Source organism: Centruroides vittatus, unplaced genomic scaffold (assembly GCF_030686945.1).
Source record: "Centruroides vittatus isolate TY-2023 unplaced genomic scaffold, ASM3068694v2 scaffold_2906, whole genome shotgun sequence".
Classification (NCBI taxonomy): domain Eukaryota; kingdom Metazoa; phylum Arthropoda; class Arachnida; order Scorpiones; family Buthidae; genus Centruroides; species Centruroides vittatus.
The window spans coordinates 122,801-133,063 of NW_027122695.1; the positions used below are offsets into that span (position 1 = coordinate 122,801).

The window sequence follows — 10,263 nt, forward strand, 5'->3', positions numbered from 1 at the left end:
TTTGGTGCAACAAATGCAGACAATATAATTAAGACCAATAGTTCTTATACCAGTAAACAATTATATGAATTAACCATTAATGTCAATAGTTGGCGTTATTTATGCTAACTATAGTTATCTTTTTAACACAAATGTAATAAAATTATTCGTAAACAGACTCATATTGTAACTACTTTGGAAACATAAATGGAATGGACTGTAGAGTTTCCGGAGGTTTGCTCCTGTTTAACTGCTACATATTATAGATATCTATATATATAAAAACGAATGTATGTCTGTGTGTGTGTGTGTGTGTGTGTGTGTGTGTGTGTTGTGTGTGTGTGTGTGTTTGTCCTTCATGCATTACCACACCATTTATCCGATTGCCATGAAACTTTGGGAAGTTGTTTAATACATTTCCGCGAAGGTTTGTGGCATATGTGAAGATCTCCATTTCTCCCCTTTCAAAAATATATTTATATATGGATTAAGGCTTTTATGTCCAACAGATGGCGCTAACTTCAGACGACCTAAGTTTGCTTTTCTGTGAGGCATTATGCTTTTCTGTGAGAATGGATCTAAGCAGATCATTTTCTACCTATCTATATAAATAAAATACAACGTTTGTTTGTTCCTACAGATTCCTTTGAAATTTTGACACAACGTTGCATTCGAATATGCACGTGTTTTTATATAATATACATGTCGAAATTCTCCCTACGGGGGAGGAGATGGACGGGATTAAGGCTTACCGTTAAGAACTCTGCTTCTATTTATACTATTTTACCTGCGGTTTTTTGCGTTTTTAATTGCGTTTTAATAGGTGACGTCAACAGAATATACACTAAAAAGGGATTTTTCGATATTCCCCAGCGGGGAAAGGGACAGGATTAAGGCTTACCGTGAAGAACTCGGCTTCTATTTATACTATTTTTACATGCGGTTTTTTGCGTTTTTAATTGCGTTTTAATAGGTGACGTCAACAGAATATACACTAAAAAGGGATTTTTTGAAATTCCCCCCACGGGGAAGTGTTACACATTTATAATAGATACATTTTGAGCCACAACAACGCGTGGCCGGGTCAGCTAGTTATATAATAAAATAGATTTACACTAAGAATAGCTGTTGTCTCTTCTCATTAGCTAAAAGCCAAGACGATGGGAGTCCATTTCAATATAAGTATTACGAGCGAACCCATTCATTGAAAGATTTATTAATATGAGGATTCGGTTTATTCCTAAATGAATTGCAGAATTACTAAATGGATTGCTTCTATTTTGATTATGTTTACTTTATTTGGTTACGGTAATGCGACACATGGACGATCTGCCAAAAGCGAAGGCGGAGTAACTTCCGGAAGATCATTTAAGGGAAACTGGCCCCTATTTAAGGAAGAAAACCCGTAAAACTCCACATGGTCATCTCGTTGGCAAGCACGAACCACACGATCAACTACCAATATTTAGTGGTTTTCTTCACTCGGTCAATAGTTGGCGATTACGTTTATTATGATCAGACCATTCACTACCTTTAATAGAATTAATCGTTAAAACTTCCTTAAGAATTACTTGTCCGAATTGCATTTTGGGTACCTAAAATAAAAGGATAAAGATACACAATCTCGGCTTAGTAATAAAAGATATTTCAAACAGAAAAGTACTCAATTGATTAATGAGTTCTAAATATATAATATATAAATTACGAAATTAAAATTTCGTCGTAATTTAGCATCGGTTCTTGCGGTTAAACATAAATCTACCTTTAGTTTACTATCCTACAGTTATTAATGCTTAGATTCCGTGTGGAAACACAATATGCTATATATTTATTGCATTAACCTTGAATTCACTACACTACTGTAATTACGATGAAGGACAAATCCAAACTCAGGTTTGGTATCCGCAATCGTTTAATTGATCGTAACACGAGTATATTGCATTTTTATCTGCGCGCAGTTCTTGCAATCTTTCATTTTACAGACACACATAACATCTTTACGCTTGACTTTAATAATCTAACGAACGTATAATTTACATTTCTAATTATATTTGCATAAAATTACGTGAGTGTTACGAAATAATGAAAAACTTTTTGACAAAGATTAAAACCGAAAGTGAGTACAATAGAAAAAGAAATGAATTGAACACAGAAGAAGAGATATGTTTGAACTGCGTTTTATCTTCGTTTACCTCTATAGCAAGAGTTTACGGATATACATTCTTTGTCCCTCGTTCCTGCCACCACCAAAATGACGTTAATGTTCACCCAATTATAACAAAACTTCATTCATTCTTCATCGAATGTTTCTACTGGATGCATTTCTGTTTGATGATTTCCATGACAATTCCGGTTTTGTCAGAGACGATTCCTTGTCAATCGTTGTACTTATTAATCAAGAATAACGTCATCTTTGCCAAAATGGGTATTGCTATTTTGGTTTTAACTTTCGCTCTCGCTTTCAGTATTATAAAAAGAGTAAAATTAACCCCGAAGTTTAAATTGACGAAATCGGAATATTTCTGTCGTAAAGAATTGTACGACGTGATTAAATACACTAGAATTGCCGTTTCTGTTATTGTTGTATGTTTATCTATTTGTGGTCAAGCATTCATTATTTTTTATTTTTATCCTGCATTAGAGGAAGGAAAGTTGTACCGGCAAGAAGCACTTTTTTGCAGCGTAGAAGTTGGAATTTTCAGTAATTTAATTATCGGTGGAGTAGCATATCTCTATTTTTTTCTTTTATTGTTTATAATCATATTAATGACGATTTTCCAGAAGCTATCTGAAAATCTGCAACTATTAAAAATGAATGATCCGAATTTGGAAACAGAATTAGAAGAAATTATGATCCAACACAATGAACTTTGGAACTATGTGAATCAATTGAATGGCTCATTTAATTACGTATTGACAATTTTGTACAGTTTTATAATAATGGAAAGCAGTCTACTTTATTATATTCTGATTTTTTCGAAAATGGACTTTGCATTAAGAGTTTCCTTGTGCATAGTTTGTGTCGCAATAACGTTTGGTTGTGTTTTAATAGGATTTTTACTATCCACTTTCACATCTATTGTAATTTGTGTATCGCATTAAATGCTCTATTCTATGTTTTACTCTACTTGTAACATGTTTTTCTTCTTTCTTTCAGATGCAAACATCGTTTCAGGACATTCGAAGATTCGCTCCATGCGATCTGAAATTGGAACAGAAATTAAAAGTAAAACTTCTGTTATAAAATAGAATTAGCGTTACTTTTTAATTAGCATAAAATAATTTTAAAAACTTTTTTACAGATTGTCAATTTTATGAAGCGATTTGGGAAGGCATCTTTATGTTTATCTGTCAACGGTTTCTTCGATGTTACCAAGAAGTTTCCAGTTAAGGTATGCGAGACAATTAGCTTTTTCAATATATTAATACCTTATCTATATATAAATTTGAATTTGCAGATGTCCAGCGCTCTGAATTCTGTGTATTCGAGTCTCTTAAACTTAAGGACCGTGTCCACGAAGAAAAACTGCTCTTACTGAGAATAATACTCAAGAATCTATCGTTTTGAATATAATTTTTCTCAGAACATTTTAATTAATAAATCTTAATTAATTTTTTGTGATAAATTAGATTAACTATTATCGTTACTTGTCACATTGTTTTCGTATCGTGATGATTTTAATTGTTGAAATTAGAATGAAATTTTCGAATAATATTTTATTTATCTTATAATATAATTGAGTTGAGTTGATAATAATAATAATAATAACAATAAGCGCCGAGCCCGAACGGTTACGAGTTGAAAGTTGAAATTTAGTATACAGTTAAATATTCCATGCAAATGCACACTAAAAAGGAAATTTTGGAAATTCTTCCTCACTCGAGTCATGGAAAGGGTTAAAAATTTTAATCACCTTATAATGTAAAATAAGAAAAACAAAACAGAACTATTAATGAAGAATATATAATTAAACAATTATACACATTTAGAAAAACTTAATTTACTAATTTTTTAGCTGACTACTTTTTTATTAAATGGTATTACAATAAATTTATTTTGGCATTGTGTAAGCACCACAGTAGTATAATCTTCTGTACACTGTTCTAATTTTCATATGTAAGCTGAATATATATACTCATTACTTCTATTATCAACTACACAGAAATATAATACAGAGCAAACAATTTTAATTAATCCAGTAGAATAACTAAAAAATATAAAAAAGTCGTTAAACCATTCAATGCGTACCCCTAACTCTCACTTCCCTTCTCAACAGACGATCAATTGACAGAAAACTAGAAATATTTTCTGATAATTTCGAATTACCAGTTAACAGGAAACCTATTTATTGAGTATGGATTTTTGAATTTTAATTGCGTTTTATTAAGTAGATTTAGTATAATATTGTTGCGTAGACGAACAGCAACCAGTCTATAAGAATACAAAGGGGTGTTTATTCACTTAAAAAACTTACACTCACTGCAGCTTGCAGTGCCTGATAAGGTGTCGCTCCACCTGAGAGCTCGCGATTATATACGGTGAGGACATGGTTGAAATATGTAAATGATAACAGAGTTACATTGGTTCTCAGACCAGGAGAATGTACATCCAAAAAAAAAAAAAAAAAAACACACGTCAAAGAGGGTCGAACGGAAAACCCACCGTTTGACAGGCGACAACGCTGACCACTGCACCATGAATGACACGGCGAGAAGAGTTAGCCGCGGCAATATTATTCAAAATGAATTCCTTTCTTATGCACAAAATACCATTGCCGCTTGAGTGAAAACCTGTACTTTAATGATAATAAATAAGTTTGTTTACAACTGCTAAGAATTTCGCAGTAAAAACTAATTATTAAATACCGCTTCCATTCCTAGAAATAAAAACAAATACTTAGTATTAAATAAAATAAATTTCGGATCAATTAACTTTTCCATATTTTTTATTTTTAGATATATAGTGCATTCATTATATACGGTATTGAACATAATGCTAGAAATTCGAGAAATTTGGTTGGGATCAAGGTCCACGTGTATTACAATTACACCTGTCAATACTACTGATCAGTGTTAAAACTTGAATATCTACGTTACCCAAATTATCAAACGAACAGAATACGTATTCATGCGTCACTATTCATTTAATTTCATTAGTTTTAGAAGTAGGCCTAGTTCAACGCAACGTTTATTGGTATAACTTTCTGCTGTGAAGTTTGACATCAGCATTCTGAGCAGCCTTGGTTACTCACCATATAATGGAAAATCTTTACTTAATCATACCACCATGATCTTTCTCAAATTGACACAATATGTTTTATGTTTCCGTTTTTACCTGAATAAAACAATAGATTCAACACATTTATTGCTTTGTGTTTTAGCGTAATTGACAAAAAAAACTGCTTAAAAAAACTGTACTTAAAAACATTTCAAATTTCTGTCGGGTGTTCTTAGTCTGTGGAAAAAATTATCTTTAGAACTTCGAGAAAATTTTCACACGTTAAGCCACAAAGCCACGTCAATGCGACACCCATTTTGTGGTAGTTTTTTTATTTCCAGAAACTGACCCCGATTGCTCGACAGAATAACAATCGAGAAATAAAACTGGATATTCGTTACTATTCGATTTATTCGGTAAACTAAAATAAACTACGAAAATTTAATTTCTATGTCATTTTCCTCAAACTTTCCTATCGAAGAATATGAAGTTTCAATACAGATTTTTCATTTAAAATTAAATATAGCAACGAATAAAAGATTATCTTTAAAATATAAATAACTGAAAATTATAAAAATTACATATAAAACATATACTAAAAAATCGTTAAGTTGTAACAAAGACGCTGTTGCTTAAAATATATCCAGGAATTTTTCGGAAAGTGAATGTCGGGCTCTGTCCCTCACCACCCAGCCGTTCCATTGTTCGCCTGGTTGAACCAAAAATGGGCTTGTTAAAAAAAAACCCTCTTAGTGCTTACAGGGTGAAAAAAGTTAAAAAAGAAGACAAAAGTTATCGTTGAGGATTAAAGGTTACATATCGCAATCACTTTTAGATTATATAAAGAAATTTTTACTTGACTCTAGGAAGGTCAAGTGTCCAATCTCCTTCATGTGGCAACTGTCCCATTTTCCCTTTGCAACAAGCAATAGATTATGAATCTGAAGACATAATGGACACTTAACATTTTAAATATTAAAATTTCATTGAATAAAACAATGTTTTATAAATTTGGCATATACTGTACTGTTTTAGGTTTAGCAACAGTACTATTATTTCTATAGATAAATGAGGATGTATGTTTGTTTGCTCTCTGTACACTCCTAGACCATTCGACCAATTGCTACAAAACTCGGTAGTTACGTTCAAACTCTTTTAACTTAGATCATGTCGTATATTTCACACTCAAATAGTGATATGAATCAATTAATCTTTATTTACAGTAAATCTTTTGAGTTACACATAGCGCCGTCTATTGGCAAAAAAATAACAAAATATTTAACTAAATATAATTCTTACAAAAACAATATATAACTTAAAAAATGTATATATTATATTCACCGAATTACTGCAACGATGATATAGCGCGAAATAGATGAGCCATTACGCCATTACTGTGTCAGGTAGAACATAACGTAAAGTGTTGCCAAAATTTTAAAAATATATTATCATACCGCATAAAAGCAATTATTCTAGCACTTTTACAAGATTTTTTTAAATTTAATACCTTCTTTGCTTATATTCAACCATATAAGCAGTATTTCATTTTAGAAAAATTTCTTTTTTTTTCATAATGTTTCATCTGGCTTACCAGACGAAGCATTTATGGTATATAAGCCACTATCATGTATTTGAAACTGTATGAAGACAAACTAATATTGACTTGTTCAAATACTGTATGAAAATACAGTCATTTTGAAACGAAAAACAAAATTAATAATTCATAAAATTCACTTGAAAATGTAATAATTGTTTCGATAATTGTTTTGATACTATTATTACGGAAACAATAAAGATGATTTTTGCATTCTAAGGCCGTTTATTTATGAACTTTTATTTTAGAATATCGTACGGTTGTTAGATTTCTAGTGGAATAATTTGTACAGTAGTTTAATGCCCAGAAGCACGCTTTCATCTGACGTAGAACCCGACAACTCAAATCGAAGGATTGTTAATATCGTTACATAATAGATATGGCATTTATTATTACAGGATTGCTATATATTTAGCAACAGATATACCACAAATTATACGCTCTATCTGACACAGTTTGGAGTGCAATAACTTGTCTTCGGCACCAGGTAAGTATTAATCTGCACGAATTTTACACCCAAAAAGAGGTAAACGAACAAGATCGACGAAGATCTAAGAAGAAAGACTGACGACGTAACGGTGGTGTTTGCAGAGGCGTAGTGGAAAGATAAAAAGAAGTTGAAATCTTTGGTACCTGACCCAACCGAGGCTTCACTGTATTAAGGGCGAAGAAGAAGAAGTAGTAGTAGCACGAATTTTATTATTTAAAGATTAGACGGATTCATCAGTCTCATTACAACACATCCTTATAAACACCTCTCACGACGACATTCAGAATTCAACTATTATCTAGTTTGTTCGTCGCATCCAATCATTTACATATTACGCTTCGTTACCGTATACAACACCGTCACATAATAATAACACTGCTTCCCAAAATCCAAACCCTAGGTCCTCGTTCTGAGAAGTGGAAACGTCACTCGATGTTTTCGAGTGGCGGCTAAAGAGGCTCTGGTACATAAATACTTTTTTCACAAATATGAAATAGATTTTCGTGTGCATCAAGATCTTCCCGATGCATGTGTTCTTTGTATGCTATTATTATTAATAAAATAATTACGTTGTTCAGATAATTATATTATAATTATATACGTAAACATATATAACCGTTATGTCAGCAATGCCCAAGTCAGGACTGACATCACTACATCGGTCTGTGAGTTTCGCGCGAGCGGTCGAGTACCAGAACGGTGCAGTTCGGGATGGAGGAGGAAGTCGAGAGACAGCGCGCTGGAAATAATGCATTTCACTACGCATTTAAACGTTAAATAACAACAATTTTTTCATTAGGTTTATAAACGTTTACATTGGCATAAAATCAATGGAAGTGTTTAACACACACAACTTAGGCAGACGAACTTGTGTCGTCATCAGTCCTCTTGCCTTTTATTTGGAGTCCTCTCCCTGCCACTCTAATGCCCATTTTTGGTAAAGTTGATGGTTTTTCTAATCCGCAGTTTTTCCTCCATTTCCTTCGATTAGTCTTTCGGAAGCTGTGTCAATCACGGAGAAATTGCTATCTGTGGGATAATTTTATAAAGTTCCTCGACTGCATTTGTGAAATGAAATAATTCTTTTTCCTCTTTTTAGACTGAAAAAATATAACATTAAAGTCGTCAAATTTGCACTAACCCGGGTTCTCACATCACCGCGGCCTTTCTAAAATCGGGCTTGTTCCTAACGAGCAAGCGTCATTTTTCCTTGTTTTTTTTTTGGACATGAATTTTTTCATTTCGTTCTCTCCCTTTTCTTTATACTTTTTTTGTTGCGTATTGCAATTTTCTTTGTCTAACATCGCAAAATTTTCTAATTTATGTACAATTAATTTCACATTGGAATAGTTATCACATCTATTCGAATCGACAGAATGCAATTTCGTTATTAATCATTTTCTTAAAAACGCTTTTTTTTCCGTTATTTGCTTTTTTTCTCTGATTTTCTTTGATTAATTACGGTCATAAACAGTATTGATTACATACAGTACGTAAGGAAATAGTTGTTAATCGGAACATGTCTTTAATGCACTTACATCAGATTATAGTGTGCTTAAAACCTCTCTTCTATTATTCCAAAATTTTTTGTGACTAATGAATGACTAATTATGCATGAGAATGGGTGACAGATTTCAGTAGCTTTTCTTGCTAATGGTGCCATATCGACTTAGCTCGATTCTGTTGACAATAAAAAGATATAGTAAATTTTCAAAACAGAATTCATGTTGCAGTGTTAAAGTGGCACAAAGCCGCTATTGTCGACATTACAACTCGTTAAGTGCGACACTATAAGTATGTTTACTCGACCATCCCTATTATCTCCAATTGATTCTCTTCAATCCAACGGGAAAATCACAAGGAGAATGAAAACAATTCCGAATTATCAAAATTTCACAATATTAAACTACTTTTCTGCAACTTTTGTGTTCGGCAGTATATTTTTCTTTAATTTCTTTTCTGCTCTTTCATTTACTTGAAGTTTTTAAGCTAAATATGTATTTGTGGATGTTCCTTAAAGATAAGAAATGGCTTTGTTGAAATGCATCCTTCCTAATAAGTGTCTGCCAGATCCATACATGCAGTTATTATGAACAGCTACAGAAAAAATATATATAACACAGTCGGTATTAAGAATCAATAATAATACTGATCTTACTATGATCTGTATAATTACCATTTACTGCGTGGAATTCATTATTCGTTCGTAAGTAAAGGTAATGCAGAATATATTAAAATGTAATTTTCATTAAACCTGTCTAAGACAATTGCCTGTATATAATGAAAACTTTTGTTTAATTATACAGATTTCGTTGATCATAAATGTATGTACAATACATTTTTCCATATGTCATTTCTGATAGACTTTCCTATATACGTGATGTAATTTCCTTCCAACTTTACGTACTCAAAATTTAAAAAATTTGTTTAAAATTATGTTCATTATTTCGAATTTCTCACAAAATAAATACAGAAATAGGTTAGTTTAAGATTTATTAAAGTCAACACTTTTCCTTGTTACTATATACAGTAAGCGTGAAAATCCACCCAAACCACGCAGGAGACTATTTTAAACAACTGGAAGACGTTGGAATGCACATTTAGTACAATAAACTTCATATTTATTTGGATACTTATATAATTATAATATAATTATTTGAACAACGTAATTATTTTATTAAGTTACAGAGATTTAAAAATGAACTTTTGTTTGAATCTTGTTAAATGAATCTTAATGTTTACGTCTTGTTAAATGGTTTAACGATAATTCATTTATTTATACAATTAAAAAAGAAATCGAAAATTCTATAACAACGAAAGTAGGTCTATGTTGAAAAAAAAATAATTATAAAATTTTGTATTTTATCCTTTTGGTAACACTGCGTGTGGTTGTTACATAATATATATCATCATAATGCAAATTTAATTACATTCACAAGAATGGTTCTAATATGACAATAATACGATGCTCACAAAATGAAA

The 10,263-nt window shown here is 31.7% G+C and overlaps 1 long non-coding RNA gene across 1 annotated transcript; it reads left to right on the forward strand.

Annotated features, from left to right (window-relative positions):
* The first annotated feature begins 3,154 nt into the window (after window positions 1–3,154).
* On the forward strand, window positions 3,155–3,520 carry LOC136987935 (uncharacterized). Its single transcript, XR_010882702.1, has 3 exons — window positions 3,155–3,205; window positions 3,282–3,371; window positions 3,438–3,520. It is a non-coding gene; the product is annotated as an uncharacterized lncRNA (long non-coding RNA).
* Window positions 3,521–10,263: the final 6,743 nt, after the last annotated feature.